The 17,639-nt window shown below is 43.9% G+C and overlaps 1 protein-coding gene across 1 annotated transcript in view; it reads left to right on the top strand.

Annotated features, from left to right (window-relative positions):
- Window positions 1-17,639, top strand: part of LOC126994048 (uncharacterized) — a 118,470-nt gene that overhangs the window by 82,256 nt on the left and 18,575 nt on the right. The window contains exon 6 of the mRNA XM_050853287.1: window positions 1,895-2,125. The gene's annotated coding sequence lies outside the window, so the exon portion shown is untranslated. The remainder of the gene's footprint in view (window positions 1-1,894; window positions 2,126-17,639) is intronic.

The following is a 17,639-nucleotide window of genomic DNA, read 5'->3' as shown; positions in this document are numbered from 1 at the left end:
AATGAAGCGGGACGTCATCAGGCGCTGCGAGGCTCGAATGCCAGGATGAGAGAGGTCGTGAAACTGACGATGAACATGAAAGCACAGAATTTTAAAGTCTTTCTCTGCAGTGTTCCATTTTCTTTTGTGTCACTGAGGGGAAGGAACACGCGATTCGAGCGGTGACTGCTACAGTAAAACGCCCTTTGCGGAACCCATACTGGCGATCAGATAGAAGGTAAAAGTGGAAAGGTGGTTTTGAATCTTCCGGCTAAGGATTGATTCAAAACCCTTAGATAGACAGGAAAGTACAGCTATAGGGCGGTAGTTTGAGGGATTGGAACGGTCACCCTTCTTAGGCACAGGCTGTATGAAGGAAGGAAAGGTATATGTTGATAGGCAGAGACGAAAGAGTTTGACAAGGAAGGCTGTCAGCACGGAAGCACAGTTTTTAAGAACAATAGGAGACACTCCATCAGCTCCATAAGCGTTCCGAGAGTTGAGGCCAAAGAGGGCATACATCGTTTTTAAGAATCTTAATAACAGGCATAAAGGAGTCAGAGAGGGGGTGAGTAGGAGGAATATGCCCAGAATCATCCAGAGTGGAGTTTTTACAGAAAGTTTGAGAGAAGAGTTCAGTCTTAGGGATATATGAGATGGCGGTGCTGCCACCAGGGTTAAGGAGAGGAGGGAAAGATGAAGAAGTGAAATTGGACGAGGTATTTTTGGCCAGGTGCCAGAAGTCCCGGGAAAAATTAGAAAGAGCAAGGCTTTGACATTCCTATTAATGAAATAGCTTTTGGTTGGTTGAAAAATAGATTTGGCACGATTCCGGGCAGAAATATAAAGATCATGGTTAGCAGGAGTGCGAAGGCTCTAGTACCTTTTAAGAGCTCCCTCTCTATCTTCGATAGCACGAGAACAAGCGTGATTAAACCAAAGCATTTTAGCATGAGGAGTAGAGAAAGAACGTGGAATCTGTGCCTCTATTCCAGAGACAATCACCTCTGTGATGCGCTGGGCACACACAGAGGGGTCTCTCTCCAGGAAGTAGTAATCATTCCACGGGAAATCGGAGAAGTACATATTCAGATCGACCCACCGAGCTGAAGCAAAATGCCAGAAGCATCGCTTCTTCGGTGGGTACAGGCGTACAGGAACGGTAGGACAGGATACAGAAATAAGGTTGTGATCGGAGGAGCCCAACGGAGAGAATAGTTTGACAAAGTAAGTACAAGGGTCAATAAAGGTCAGGTCCCAGTTGATGGCAGGGGTGCAGGTAGAAGCGGTGTCGGCCGTCACTCAGCTTATGGGCTTAGGGATGACCTGTTAATTTCTCCGGGAAGAGGTGGACTGAGAAGCAGTAGGCGTGGGAACATCCAACGACTGCACTGCCTCGTATGTTGAGCGGCGTGCTGATTGCCCCAACCATGAGTCCACCTGAGTGACGGGCCTCAACACTGCACTGCACCTGAACCGAATTCTCCCAGCAGCATGATGGTCGGGCTGGTGTACCTGGGGGCACTTGGGGCGTCTGCTGGATGGCAAAGCCTCGTCGACGTCACATTGGCCATTTCTACTCTTCAGTGTCTTCACGGCACCACAAACGCACTGCACTCACTGTCTGTCACCATGATTAAGCTTGAAGTCACAAAGGTTTCTTACGGTGTTGAGTTTTTGATGAAAAGGGAAAGGGGGATGGAGGGGAAGGGGGGAGGCCAACAGGCTGGCCCATGGCTGCTCCTTTCGCAGCACCGTGACCCACGTCTGACTTCGGTCAGGTCTGTGTGTGTGTGTGTGTGTGTGTGTGTGTGTGTGTGTGTGTGTGTGTGTGTGTGTGTGTGTGTGTGTGTGTGTGTGTGTGAGGGTCCAATGTGTCTATATATATAAAAAGCAGTTTATGTAATTCGGACAGGTGGAGGACGTGAAAACCAAGCATATGCTACCTCCGGGGCAGTCTGGTGAATTCTGGATTCGGAGCCCGATGACCCTGCTGGGCTACGTAGACAACCCTGCTGCTACTGCCGAGATAAAGGATGACGACGGCTGGATTCATACCGGTGACTATGGCCACTATGACAACCAGGGATTCATTTACCTAACAGACAGAATTAAGGACCTGATAAAGGGCTTGAGGAATGAGAATGTGAGTACGACATATTTATTCTTTTTATTTTTTATAACCTAGAAATTACGCTGCAGGCCATGAGAGAATAATTGGTTCGTTGATTTCGTACGTTGAGTAACCAGCAGTTCATATGCCTTTGTAGTTATGTAGGTAAAGCTATCGAGGATAAACCGTGGCACCCAGGATACCCTAACCAAATTTAATTTCAGGGGGGTAAAAAGTTGTGCCGATGCCATGTTACATTGCCTTTCTTTTATATTCTATTTCTCCTTTATTTTTCGTCCAGTTCGCTTCATTCAAAGATTATATAAATCAGGAAGGAGAGAGAAACAATATGTGTTATGGCATGGTTATAGAAAACAAAGACATTATCGTTCATCATAAGAAAAGACAACGACAAATACTTATTTGTTAAAAAATCAAATATTGTTTCAAACAAAACCTGCCATAGTAGAAGTTCTTCTATTTTCCTATAAAGCTGAAGTAGAAATAATGGTACAGTAAGAATTAATAAAAGAAAATAGTTTTCAAGTGATAATGACTTACATTATGATATATCAATCGATGGCGTTCTAATTGTTAGTGTTATTTAGTAATATCACCTATGGACTTGAAATTCACAGGAATTATTATTCCGTATATGAAGAAAATGAGGACATAGTTTCCCTTATCTATTGGTTTTATACACACACCCTTAACAGAAAAGATAACTGGGATGAAGGTCAAGCGATCTATAGAGTCCTGCTTCGAGTCATGTAATTCCTGTTTGGAGGGTTGTCTGTTAAAGGAAGTTGAATAATGCAGAGAAGTCATCGGAATATGAATTGATAATAAGTAATAATAAATAATAATTAAGTTTGAGATAGAACAGTACTGTGCAACACCAACGTAGGAGTAGAAGTGACCGTCTACAACAGTAGTTAGATCGGTATGAAAGGAAACTGGCTATAAAAGGACAGAAATATTGAATCCGCGTCAGGTTAGTTTAAAAAGAAATGATTTGTGCCAGAGCTTTCGAGATGTCTACGGCATCAACAAAAGCCTCACCGAATCGGGTAAGAAAGAATAATCTTGATTCAGTTATGAAGGGGAAAAGATTATCAGCATACGCCCTATGCGGAATCCGTTTTGGTGATCAGAATGAAGTTCATAAATTGATGGATGATCAAGAAATTTCCTATTAAGAAATGTTGATAGACGTTTGAATAATATCTTATTAAGAATTGTTTCAAAAACTTTATACATACAAAAAAACAAAGCTATAGGATTGTAGTTTGAGGGATTAGTGCGGTCACCCTTATATGCATAGGAAGTGTATGTACGCGTACTTCCAGCAGGAAGGAAAGGTAGATGTTGAAAAGCTGGAACGAAAGAGTTTGTCCAGGCAGGGTGACAGCACGAAGCACGGTCTCGAAAGGAGAGGGATCCAATGGAGGCATTCCATTGTGTCCCTAAACTTTCTGGAAACTCAAACCAGAGAGGTCAGAAAAGCCATCATTCTAGAGAACTCTAATAGCAGTCATAGTCGTCTTTGAATCGTCTGGTAGTCTCATTTCTGGCAGTTTACGTCGGATATATGCGAAATTTGTCCTTTTACTATTAAATGCAATTATGTTGTTTTCTGTTAATTTTGTCTGAACTTTAATGTCAGCGTGCACAAACTTCTGCTCGCAATAACCGAGATGTTCTGCTGTAGTATTACTGACTATATTTTCTAAAGTTACTATAACTAGGTGTTTAATGTGTTTAGTCGAGTTGGTTCAGTACCAATTTAACTTAGGTAATTATAATTTAAAACTTCAAGCATTCTGTACCGGAGAGTTACGTCCAATCAATATGAGGGAAATAAAAGCCTCTGAGCATAGCTGACTCGCTGCTTAGTGATTGTTGTAAAACGCCATATATTTTCAGCGAGTGATTACCCCGGATGCCTGTAGGTGACGGATATGTTTATTATTTTTTTTTTTTACAGTATTTAGTCGCACGCACAAGAGTTAAACAATAATGTCTCTTGGTGTTATATCTGTGGGTTGCAAATGGCTTTTGGCATAAAGGGCAACACCACCACCTCTACGGTTGATGTGGTCTTTGTTGAAGAGACTGTAGCCATCTATGCTGCATTCTGCAATTAAATAAGAATTTGAGGTGTCATTGAATGTTTCCGCCTTAGCAATTACGTCGAAATTTTCTGCTGAAACAAGACATCTTAATTATTCGATCTTGTTTCTTAGACTACGAGCATTGAAACCTAGGACTTTTAGATTATCTCATAAGTTTAGTTATGAAGGTGGTATTACTTACGGTATTACGATTTGGCGTTAGACGGGCAGCATGACGTACATTTTCACAAGGGGGTGGAGGGCGCAGGCGGGAACAGTTTTTTGAACGAGAGTCGCGCTCTGCATCGTTTAGCAGAAATCCAAATCTAGCTGCTTCGGGAAGGGATAGGTACAGACAGTCCCTTTAGAACAGTCCACCCTGGCCGTGGAAGTGATCCCATTCGTTGAGGAATTCCACGTCGAGTTTCCTGCAAACAGTACTCAAGCGGCTATTAAGACGGAAGACCTTGTTATAAACCTCGCTCGCCGTTGACATCCTTGGGAAAATTTCTTAATTTAAACTGTTTGGTGATTTAATTTTGAACTGCTGGATAAGCCTACATTACTCATCCTGCAGTTCCTCCGAGAGGGTCTCGCAGATGTCATTAGTATTTGGGTGAAGAGTAATACGTTATTGTTCACCACCACCTTTGGCTTTCATCCTCCTTCACTGACCAGCCTGGTGAACAAGCTTACAACTTTGCTCTCCTCAACGACCTAGAGCAGTTGGTCCAGCACCCTACTCGTATTCCCGACCGTCTTGGAGACAGGTCCAACATTCTAGACCTCTTCCTTACCTCTATTCCTTCTGCTTACTCTGTCAAACTGTTCTCTCCGTTGGGCTCCTCCGATCATAACCTTATTTCTATATCCTGTCCTATCGCTCCTGTACATCCTCTGGACCCACCGAAGAGGCGATGTTTCTGGCATTTTGCTTCAGCTCGGTGGGACGACCTGAAGATGACTTTTCCGATTTCCCGTGGAATGATTACTGCTTCCAGGAGAGAGACCCCTCTGTGTGTGCTCAGCGCATCACAGAGGTGATTGTCTCTGGAATGGATGCAAACATTCCACGTACTTTCTCTACTCCTCATGCTAAAAAGCTTGGTTTGATCATACTTGTTCTCGTGCTATTAAAGATAGAGAGCCAGCTCACAAAAGGTTCCAGAGCCTTCGAACTCCAGCTAACTTTGATCTTTACATTTCAGCCCGGAATCGTGCCAAAATCTATTCTCCGACTTACCAAAACTTCTTTCATTAATAGAAAATGTCAACACCTTGCTTCTTCTAATTCTTCCCGTGGCTTCTGGCATCTAGCCAAAAATATCTCCTCCAATTTCATTTCTTCCTATTTCCCTCCTCTCCTTAACCCCGACGGCAGCACTGCCGTCTCATCTGTCTCTAAAGCTGAATTCTTCGCTCAAACTTTCTGTAAGAACACCCTGGACGATTCTGGGCATATTCCTCCTACTCATCCCCCCCTCTGACTCCTTTATGCCTGTTATTAAGATTCTTCTTGCCTCAACTCTCAGAAAGCTTATGGACCTGATGGAGTGCCTCCTATTGTCCTTAAAAACTATGCTTCTGTGCTGACACCCTGCCTGGTCAAACTCTTTCGTCTCTACCTTTCAACATCTATCTTTCCTTCCTAGTGGATGTATGCCTTTGTACAGCCTGTGCCTAAGAAGGGTGACCGCTCCAATCCTTCAAACTACCACCATATAGCTTTACTTTCCTGTCTATCTAAAGCTTTTGAATCAATTCTTAACCGGAAGATTCAAAAGCACCTTCCCACTTCTAACCTTCTATCTGATCGCCAGTATGGATTCCGCAAGGGGCGTTCTACTGGCGATCTTCTTGCTCTCCTAACTGACTCCTGGTCATCCTCTCTTAGCCGTTTCGGTGAAACTTTCTCTGTTGCGCTAGACATATCGAAAGCCTTCGATAGAGTCTGGCACCAGTCTCTCCTTTCTAAACTGCCCTCTTTCGGATTATATCCCTCTCTTTGTTCCTTTATCTCCAGTTTCCTTTCCGGCCGTTCTATCTCTGCGGTGGTAGACGGTCACTGCTCTTCCCCTAAACCTATCAACAGTGGCGTTCCACAGGGCTCTGTCCTATCACCCACTCTCTTCCTGTTATTCATCAATGATCTTCTTTCCATAACAAACTGTCCTGTCCACTCATACGCCGACGACTCCACTCCGCATTATTCAACTTCTTTCAATAGAAGACCCTCTCAACAAGAAGTACACAGCTCCAGACTAGAGACTGCAGAACGCTTAACCTCAGACCTTGCTATCATTTCCTATTGGGGTAGAAGGAACATTGTGTCCTTCAATGCCTCAAAAACTCAATTTCTCAACCTATCAACTCGACACAATCTTCCAAACACCTATCCTCTATTCATCGACAACAATCAGCTGTCACCGTCTTCAACACTAAACATCCTCGGTATATCCTTAACTCAAAATCTCAACTGGAAACTTCAAAATTATCTCCTCTCTCGCTAAATCAGCTTCCTCGAGGTTGGGCGTTCTGTATCGTCTCCGCCAGTTCTTCTCCCCCGCGCAGTTGTTATCCATATACAGGGGCCTTGTCCGCCCTCGTATGGAGTATGCATCTCACGTGTGGGGAGACTCCACTCACTGGACAAAGTGGAGTCTAAGCCTCTTCGTCTCATCAGCTCTCCTCCTCCTACTGATAGTCTTCTACCTCTTCCGCCGCGATGTTGCCTCTCTTTCTATCTTTTATCGATATTTCCACGCTGACTGCTCTTCTGAACTTGCTACCTGCATTCCTACCCCCCTCCCGCGGTCCCGCTGCACACGACTTTCTACTTATGCTCATCCCTATACTGTCCAAACCCCTTATGCAAGAGTTAACCAGCATCTTCACTCTTTAATCCCTCACGCTGGTAAACCCTAGAACAACTTTCCATCATCTGTATTTCCTCCTGCCTACGACTTGAACTCTTTCAAAAAGAGGGTATCAGGACACCTCTCCTCCCGAACTTGACCATGCTTTCGGAAACCTCTTTTGATTCTTTTTTTGGGAGCAACGAGTAGCGGGCTTTTTTTTATTATTGTTTTCTTTTTGTGTGTGTGCTCTTGAGCTGTCTCCTTTGTAAAAAAAAAAAAAAAAAAAAAGCCTCGGCGGAGACCTCGTCGAGGGCAGCTGTGATGCTATCAAATCCCGCTCCAGGGTAACAGCAGCTGCAACGTCCTCGGGGGACTCTTCCACAGAATGGAGTCCTCAACCCAGAATGTGGGCTGCTGCACCTCTTCCTCTTCCAGTTTGACAAATCTGTTGAAGCATTGAGTAGGATACATGGCGCTGCGGGCGGGACTGGCACCTCCCCTCATTGTGGTTAAGTCCGTTCTCTTCAGGATACCTCTGTCACGCCCCCGTGACGAGGCGTCCTCTGTCGCTGGCGGGGTGGAGGCGGTGTTTTTTTTTTTTTTTTTTACGGCTCGGCCTATAGCACCGGTGGGCTTTTTCCCGGTGGGGCCTGATGGTCGGCCCAAGGCTTCTTCCCGGTGGGTCCTGATGGTCGGCCCAGCCCGTTCTGGCGCAGGCGAGTGTTTATAGTGGCGCCATCTTGCATTGGCTCATGCTGCCCTCCCGGAGCTCATCTTTAATCCTAGAATCTAGAGTCCGGGTTGATAGGTGGTCTTCTGGACAGCATGTGGGTAGTTTTAAGCCACTCGGCGGCGCCTGAAAAATCCCAGCTTGGTGTCAACGGGCGGGGATTGAACTCGCGTCCTCCTGAACGCGGTGGTGTTACTCTGTCGATTCAGCCACCGCCTGGTACAGAGGTGGTGGATGATACGACAGTGATCGCCTGGATGAAATCCTATAAAATTTCAAGAGTACGCACTCCTACTAAAGGTACCAGAGCCTTCGCACTCCTACTAACCATGAACTTTACATTTCAGCCCGGAATCGTGCCAAATCTATTCTCTGACTTACCAAAACCTCTTTCATCAATAGAAAATGTCAACACTTTGCTTTTTCTAATTCTTCCCGTGACTTCTGGCACCTAGCCAAAAATATCTCCACCAATTTCATTTCTCTCTCTTTCCCTCTTCTCCTCAACCCTGACGGGAGCACTGCCGTCTCATCTATCTCTAAGGCTGAACTCTTCGCTCAAACTTTCTGTAAGAACTCCACTCTGGACGATTATGGGGATATTCCTCCTACTCATACCCACTCCGACACCTTTCTGCCTGTTATTAAGATTCTTCATAATGATGTTTTCTATGCACTCTCTGGCCTCAACTCTCAGAAGGCTTAAGGCGGTGTCACACTAGCACTTTTTCCGTCGATTAATGCTATTTCCGTCGATTTTTCATCGTTCCGCATGAACTTATCGCATGAATTTGTCAGACGATCAGGATCGTTTCCGCCTGCAAATTTCCGCCTTTGTTTACATTTCTAAGACCAAGACCGAGACTTTCCGCGTGGCTTCAACCTGTCTCAAACGCTCTCCTGCAGTGACAGCCCTCCTCATCCTGGTGTCACTTCTGGCAATAAGAGGTGTCACTAACTCCAGAAGTCTGTGGTACTGGCTCTTGTCCAATCTGATCCAATTCTTCAGTCTCATGATCCTCTAAACACAGCTCTTTTAACAGCCTGTGGTACACACTTTCTCTTTCCCGACGAGCCAACCATGAGCGCATCCATGCACGCTTTTTGGCTTGTTTAGCTCGTCTAAGTCTCACAATACACAGTATTAGGTTCAGATCGAGCTCGAACAGCGTATCTTTGCCGCAGCGTGGACTCCATGTTTGTTTACATTCCTTGGTCTGTGCCGATGGAAAGTTTCAGACGAAATACCGTTTGTGTGTGACAGGCCGCAGCCAAGATATCGACGATTTTCAGAAAAAAGACGGAAAAAGTTGACGGAAAAAATGCTAGTGTGACACCGCCTTTATGGACCTGCTGAAGTGCCTCCTATTGTCCTTAAAAACTGTGCTTCCGTGCTGACACCCTGCCTGGTGACACTCTTTCGTCTCTGCCTGTCAACATCTACCTTTCCTTCCTGCTGGAAGGATGCCTTTGTACAGCCTGTGCATAAGAAGGGTGACCGTTCCAGTCCCTCAAACTACCGCCCTATAGCTTTACTTTCCTGTCTATCTAAAGCTTTTGAATCAATCCTTAACCGGAAGATCCAAAAGCACCTTTCCACTTCTAACCTTCTATCTGATCGCCAGTATGGGTCCCGCAAGGGACGATCTACTAACGATCTTCTTGCTCTTTTAACTGACTCTTGGTTATCCTCTCTTAGCTGTTTCGGTGAAACTTTCTCAGTTGCGCTAGACATATGGAAAGCCTTCGAAAGAGTCTGGCACAAGTATTTGCTCCTTAAGCTGCCATCTTTCGGCTTATATCCCTCTCTCTGTTGTCTACCCATCTAGAATCCGAACTGTCATTCCCTCGGTACGAAAGCTTCCACAAAACTCGAAAGCACAAGAAAGGAGGAGGAGTAGTTTGCTACGTAAAAAGTACACTCCCTGCCATAAAAATAGACAAACAGGACGCAGAGAAATACGATTCTGTCTATGTGGAAATAACCGCAAATAACAAGAAACTAACACTTGCAACCGTATACAGGCCTCCGAAACAACAGGCAACCGATGACACTGCCCTCTACGAAGAGATTCACTCTCTAACACAAAGCAATGAAGCAATTATAATTGGGGACTTTAATTGCCCTAACATTGACTGGGGACTGATGACTGGAGATCAAGAGGGTAACAGGATTTTAGAAATGGTGGAGGATTCGTTCCTCACTCAAGTTGTAACTCAACCAACAAGAGAAAACAATCTGCTGGATCTGGTATTAGTAAGCGACCCCGACCTCATTCGCGACTGTACAGTTGGTGAGAAACTTAATGGGTGCGATCACCACTTAATCCGTTTTAATATCAACATATGTCACAAACTCGTAGATAATCCGTCAGTGATACCAGATTACAAAAAAGGAAATTTCAACTTAGCCCGTGCACTGCTTCCCCCTACGACCTGGGACCAACTTGGCATCACCGACAATACAATCGACAACGCGTGGAACGTCTTCAAAGATAAGCTGTTGCAAGTAGAGAAGGCTACAGTGCCTACGAAATCCAGGCGAGTAAATGGGGCCATAGATCCACCGTTGATGGCCAGAGAAATAAAAAGGGCAGTAAACCTAAAAAAAAGGAATTATAATTTGATGAAAGAGAATGCTACGGCCGAAGCCAGCACACAGTACCACAACACCCTCAGAGCTTGTCGCTTAACCTCAGACCTTGCTATCATTTCCGATTGGGTAGAAGGAACCTTGTGCCCTTCAATAGCTCATAAACTCAATTTATCCACCTATCAACTCGACACAATCTTCCAAACACCTATCCCCTATTCTTCGACAACACTCAGCTGTCACCTTCTTCAACACTAAATATCCTCGGTCTATCCTTAACTCCAAACCTCAACTGGAAACTTCATATCTCCTCTCTCGCTAAATCAGCTTCCTAGAGGTTGGGCGTTCTGTATCATCTCCCCCAGTTCTTCTTCCCCGAACAGTTGCTATCCATATACAGGGGCCTTGTCCGCCCTCGTATGGAGTAGGCATCTCACGTGTGGGGGGGCTCTACTCACACAGCTCTTCTGGATAAAGTGGAGTCTAAAGCCCCGTTCACACTGTGCCGACTCTGGGCCAAGACAACCAAGCGACTTCTGCATTTGACAAGTCAACTCCCACGCTCCAATCATTTTTGGGGGCGTCTTGGTGTCGGATACCATGATCTCCGACTGTCTGGGACACTCGGCCAACTAGTTGGCAGAATGTCTGCGGCATGCTGCTAACTAGTCTCAAGACGAGTCTCAACGGTCATTTTTTTAAATGGCGCCATGTCTATGACAACCACGAATCTGCCGACCGATTGGCCGACAGTCTTGACGGTCTTGACGACAGTCTTCCAGATTGTCTGTCAACTAGTTGGCCGACTAGCTGGCCGACAGTTGCCAAGGAGTTGGCCGACGGTCTTCCTGATGGTCTTCGCGACTGTCTTGACGACTGTCTTGGCGGCAGCCTTGCCGCTCCGTAAAATACGGAGTCGCTCTGTATTCGAGAATGAAATGTATCGTTCCGTTTTGAACCAATACGGAACGACATTTGTTCCGTACGGTATTTTTTATCTGAATGGTCAAGCAGATAAAATTAAGTATCTTAAAATAATAGTGAGCGCATTTTTCGGTTAATCACAAAACCAGCCCGTAAAATTTGTCAACGGTTCGTCCTAAAATACGTGTAAAATACGCGACGAAACGTCCCTCCCCCCTCCCTCTCGCTTCCACCAGCAGCGTGCTGCGGCTGTCACTCATTGCATGCTCGATAAATTTTAGGGTTGCCACCCGTTCCTTTAAATATGGATCCATTCCGTATTGGAGAGTGAGATGTTGCATTCCACATTTTTTCACCTCAGTGTGGCAACCCTAGTTGTGTCATTCAACACAAAAAAAATCGAGGCAAAAGTAGTGCGTGCGTACTGTGTGGCTCCCAAGTTTGTGCCAGCGAAACGTAACCATGCCCAGAAGTTGTTATTCTGCTAATGATTGCAAAATAAAAATATACAGTTCTTGATGGCGGAAGTGTTAGCCTATATTTCTGAGCCGACAGTCGTCACGAACGTCCTTCGTTAGGCGAAGGCTGTCGTCACGACAGTCCCTCATCATTCTTAAGTAGTCGGGACAGACGACTGTGCCGACAGGAAACGGTAAAAAATTGAAAAATGGCCCCGACAGTCGTCACGACTGTCACAAGACAAGCCAAGATTATTGACGACAGTCATCACGACAGCCTCAGACCTCCCTCAGACCTCACCCTGAAGTTACGGTTGGTCTAGACTCTTGCCGACTCCTGTCGTGAAAGTTTAGCATGGAATACTTTTTTGCGCTAACCCTCACGACTCCAGAATCTCGTCACGACGTCGGCGCAGCAGTCTCAAGACCTCTTTCAAGACATGCCCGACCCTTTCACATCAACACCCAAGACCTCGTGTACCCTAGAGTCGTGGGTTGTCTTGGCCCAGAGTTGGCACAGTGTGAACGGGGCTTAAAGCTCTTCGTCTCATCACCTCTCCTCCTCCTACTGATAGTCTTCTACCTCTTAAATTCTGTCGCGATGTTGCCTCTCTTTCTATCTTCTATCGCTATTTTCACGCTGACTGCTCTTTTGAACTTGCTAAGTGCATGCCGCCCCCCGTTCCGCGGCCCCGCTGCACACGCTTTTATACGCATGCTCATCCTTATACTGTCCAAACCCCTTATGCGAGAGTTAACCAGCATCTTCACTCTTATATCCCTCACGCTGGTAAACTCTGGAACAATCTACCTTCATCTGTATTTCCTCCTGCCTACAACTTGAACTCTTTGAAGAGGAGGGTATCAGGACACCTCTCATCCCGAAATTGATCTCTCTTTCGGCCACCTCTTTTGATTCTTTTTTTTAGGAGCAACGAGTAGCGGGCTTTTTTTGTTTGCTTTTTTGTGTGTCCTTGAGCTGTCTCCTTTGTTGTAAAAAGAAAAAATCGGTAACCTTTTTTTCTGGCCATATATATATATATATATATATATATATATATATATATATATATATATATATATATATATATATATATATATATATATATATATATATATATGGTTAATCTAGCTAACTACAGTTTCTAATACACTGAAAAAACAGCTTCCGGAGTGCATAGGATACTTCATTTGCTTCACACGTGTTAAGGTTTTAGTTACCGATTCATAACAATTTACTGAGAAAAACAGACTTAAAAACAGAGGTGCCTTGAAACTTTCTTAGTCCCCTGTTATTGTTTCAAGAGGGCTTCCTAGGCAGACTTGGCCTCATAGCTGCCTTGCACTACACCACAGAAACTAGTTCCTAAGTCAGTAATATCCAGAACGCCCATGGATCAATACGATTTTGGAAATAAGACGGTCTTTAATAGTTCTGCGTTATTTTCTTCTCTATATTAAAGCAAATAATGGCACAAGTATTTGTATTTTATAATTTGAAAGGACTACATTCATGAAGTGTCACTACGCGGGGGTGTATCACGGCTGACACGTCACACGTAGGCAGCTCTCGCCGCTATATAGACTGATGGACCGACGCTCAATTCTTTCTAGCACACAGCACAACACTCTTCACACTCGCACACACCACATCTCAGCACAACACTCAGCACCCCCGCACACACGCACACATCACTCAGAACCACGCCCCCATCACATCAGCACACACAACCCAGCACCCACACAAATGCACACAGCACAGCACGGTATTCTGTACCTCGCACCCAGCACACACGCACACAACACAGCACAACACTCACAACCTCGCACCCTGCACACACTTACACAGCACAGCACTCAGCACCTCTCCCCCAGCACACACACACACAGCACAGCACAACACTCACCACCTCGCACCCCGCACACACTTACACAGCACAGCACTCAGCACCTCGCCCCCAGCACACACGCACACAATACAGCACTCAGCACACTCGTACATAGAACAATACACAGCACAGCACTCGGCACAGCACAAGAGACTGCGCAGCACACAGTACCCACTGACATCATACAACACTCAGGAAAACAGCACACGGTAGAGCACTTAGCTCACAGCACACAGCGGGCTCGCCAATTCGACAGGCAAGCATTACTTTGTAACGGCGGCGAGTACAAAATACACTTTGAACAGCGTATCCCAGTCCATGAGGATCGTTGAAAGAAGTGAGGGCACTTGACAAAGCGGGAGCATGTAACCGGCCTTGACCTTTCCTCTTTGACGCTCGGGTCACACACACACACACACACACACACACACACACTCACAGAGAGAGAGAGAGAGAGAGAGAGATTGTTCAACGTATTTACAGAAATATTACATAGACTTTAGTCCAGACTAGATTGTCTGTCCTTAAACCTAAGTGAAATCCTGCTAAATCTAATGTTTAATGTCACCAAGACTATGCATTTCGACTTTATTGAGAATATCAAGTTGTAGGAAGTGGCGGTCGAGCTTGTTTTTAAATTATTTAATCGTACTGCATACGTAGTACTGAAGGTGGGAGTTTATTCAATTCTCGCGCTACGAGAGAGAGAGAGAGAGAGAGAGAGAGAATTTACATAGAAAGTCAGACTACACAGACCCTATGGTCTAGACTAGGGGGTCTGTTATTAAACCTAATTTCTACATTAATCAGATGACTCCAGAACTTTGCATTTCAACTCTAGTTAATATTAAGTTGAAGGAATGGTCGGTCGAGCTTGTTTTTAAGAGTCAATCGTGTTACACTGGACCACTGAAGGTGGGAGCTTACTCCATTCTCGCACTACAACGTTGGTGAAGAAAAATTTGGTTAGTTTGAATTTACTTGTCTACATTTAAGTTTTGTGCCATTGTACCTCGTACGCAAAGTGTCATCAATCATAATCAATTTAGATTTGCCCACATTCGTGAATCCATTATGTATTTTAAAACATTCGATCAGTTTTCCTCGGAGGCGACGTTTCTCAAGAGAGAACATTGTTAAGGGTGGAAAGCCTCTCGTCGTAGGGTTTGTTGTGTATGGAAGGGATCATTTTTGTTTCCCGACGTTGAACACCCTCTAATTTAGCAAAGTCCTTTGCATGATGGGGAGACCAAAACTGTACCGCATATTCCAAGTGGGGTCTGACTAAACTATTGAAGAGCGGAAGTATTACTTCTTTATTTTTGAATGAAAAGTTTATTTTAATGAAGCCCAACATTCTCTTCGCTTTATTTGCTGCATCGATGCATTGCTGTGAGAATTTGAGGTTTGACGCGGTTTTAACACCCAGGTCCTTGACGCATTGAACGCTTTTGAGTTTGACGCCGCGCATTTCGTATTTGAACTTCTTATTTCTTGTTCCAACTTGAAGGACCTGGCACTTGTCTACATTAGGGCATCTCCCATCTATCAGATCAAGCCGATATTTTATGCAAATTTTCTTGGGGGCTTTGTCTGTTTTTCTCAGTGAGAACCGAGTTACCAGTCTTTGTGTCGTCTGCAAATTTACTAATGAGATTATTGAGTCCAACCTCCACATCGTCGATGTAAATAATGAAGAGCCCTGGGCCAAGAACCGAGCCTTGGGGAACCAACTCGCGATCCATTGGTGTACTTGACCGTCAATACCTAATTGCTTTAATTTATTAAGTAATTTATGATGTGGAACTTTATCAAACGCTTTCTGGAAATCAAGATAGATTACGTTCAGTGATTTGGTCAATAGGTTTGGCAGGCAGGATATTTTGTTACGGAAACCATGTTGTGAATCCCCAATTAATAAGTGGTTTTCAAGGTGACTCAAAATTTTGTCTCTAATTATGCTCTCGAGTAGCTTACCTACAACTGAAGTTAGGCTAATGGGCCTGTAATATCCCGGTATATATTTATCTCCTTTCTTAAAAATCGGTGTTACATTAGCCATTTTCTAATCCGAAGAGATGATACCTTGTCGCAAGCACATATTGAGAACGGTTGTTAGAGGGGAGAGTATTTTGCTCTTTGTTTCTTTAAGCAGTATAGGAAATACTTTGTCAGGTCCGGAACTCTTATTTGTTTTAAGGGACTGGAGAGCTTTTAGTACTTCATTGGTAGTTATTACAAAGTTAGTGTATGCATGAACGAGATTTACGTTAGTACTGTTGTCGTCGCTGCCGTTGGTGGTAGTGGTGGGAAGACTGCAAGTATTAAACACCGAGGAAAAGTAATTATTTAATTAGTTCGCAACGTGTTGGCTGTCAGTCACTAGTTCACCATCACTGTTTGTTAGACATCCGATTCCACTTCTGATCGCATTCCTGTTGTTTATGAAACTGAAGAAGGATATCGGATTATTTTTACAGTTGGCTGCAATGTTTTCTTCATATCTACGCTTTGCCTGACATACTAATCGTTTTACTCCCCGCCTGTCTTCATGGTAAAAGTCTAATGTTTTCGGGCGTGCTTTGCTCTTTCTTCTTCCTGTAAGACAATTTTCTCTCCTTGTAAAAGGTCAGCCTGAAAAAAACATTTTTATTGTATTCTCGGCTTATAAAATTCTGTGAATTATTCTCTTTCTTTTGGTATATAAATGAATCTGATAAAAAAAAATACAGTGGTATACAAAATGCAATGCAACGTGCTGCAATGAGTTTCCGCGCCGAGTTACGGGCTGCAATCCGTGTTTTTACCCCAATTTAATTTTAGGATTTTTTTTTCTTGGTCTGTCATGAAACTCTTAGGTTCTCTCTCATTACTGGCCCCCCCCCAAAAAAAAGGGAAATTTTAGCACTCATACTATTATATTTTCATATATATCCATAGAATTTTATTTTTCATAAATCCAACAAAATACTCAATGTATCCGCCTCAAGTGTCTTTTTTTAACTATATTTTATTAATATTACATAGTAGAACACTTTTTTTACTTTGAAAAATGGCGAAATTTGGTAAAATTCGAGTACGTGGATTTGTGACCCCGTAAAAAAAGATGTAACCTAGAGTAAACAAAGTAGCCTGTTTACACAATCAATGAGAGTAAGTAAGGGAAACCATGTCTGCTGTTGTCTTCATATCCTGATGTATATATCCTGTGGATTTCAAGTCCCTAGGTGGAATAGGAAAAATTAAGAAAAATATTTAAACCTCATCGCTTGATATCTTAAAACCATGATTTTGCACTTTAAAATATATCTCCTCCTTTGAACTTCTTCTTATACACATATCTCCTACTGCCGCTTATGAAAGTATGTGTAAGGAATAGGGTTTGCTAGCGAAACTCTTGTTTTAAGTTTTTTGATTTATGAAAAATATTTGTCAATTTTTTTTAATTATTTCATCGAACATTAAAAGCATTTTTTAATATTGCATAAAAGCAAATGACAGCAAGCGTTGATCTCCAATCCTGCCTGATTAAAATGTTTTTTGAGTGAAAGAAATCGGTCCGTAAATAAGGGAGGAGATACATTTAGTCCAATCGCTCCTGTACATCCTCTGGACGCACCGAAGAGGCGATGCCTCTGGCATTTTGCTTCAGCTCGGTGGGACGACCTGAAGATGTACTTTTCCGATTTCCCGTGGAATGACTACTGCTTCCAGGAGAGAGACCCCTCTGTGTGTGCCCAGCGCATTACAGAGGTGGAACAGAGGTATACATTACAAGTACTTTCTCTACTCCTCATGCTAGAAAACCTTGGCTTAATTAATCATGCTTGTTCTCATGCTGTCAAAGATGGAGAGGCAGCTAACAAAAGGTACCAGAGCCTTCGCACTCCTTCTAACCATTACCTTTATATTTCAGCTCGGAATCGTGCCAAATCTTTTCTTTGACTTACTAAAACGTCTTTCATAAATAGAACATTTCAA

The sequence above is a fragment of the Eriocheir sinensis genome, unplaced genomic scaffold (assembly GCF_024679095.1).
Source record: "Eriocheir sinensis breed Jianghai 21 unplaced genomic scaffold, ASM2467909v1 Scaffold709, whole genome shotgun sequence".
NCBI classification, from domain to species: Eukaryota; Metazoa; Arthropoda; class Malacostraca; order Decapoda; family Varunidae; genus Eriocheir; species Eriocheir sinensis.
This window is presented reverse-complemented; position numbering and strand designations above follow the sequence as displayed.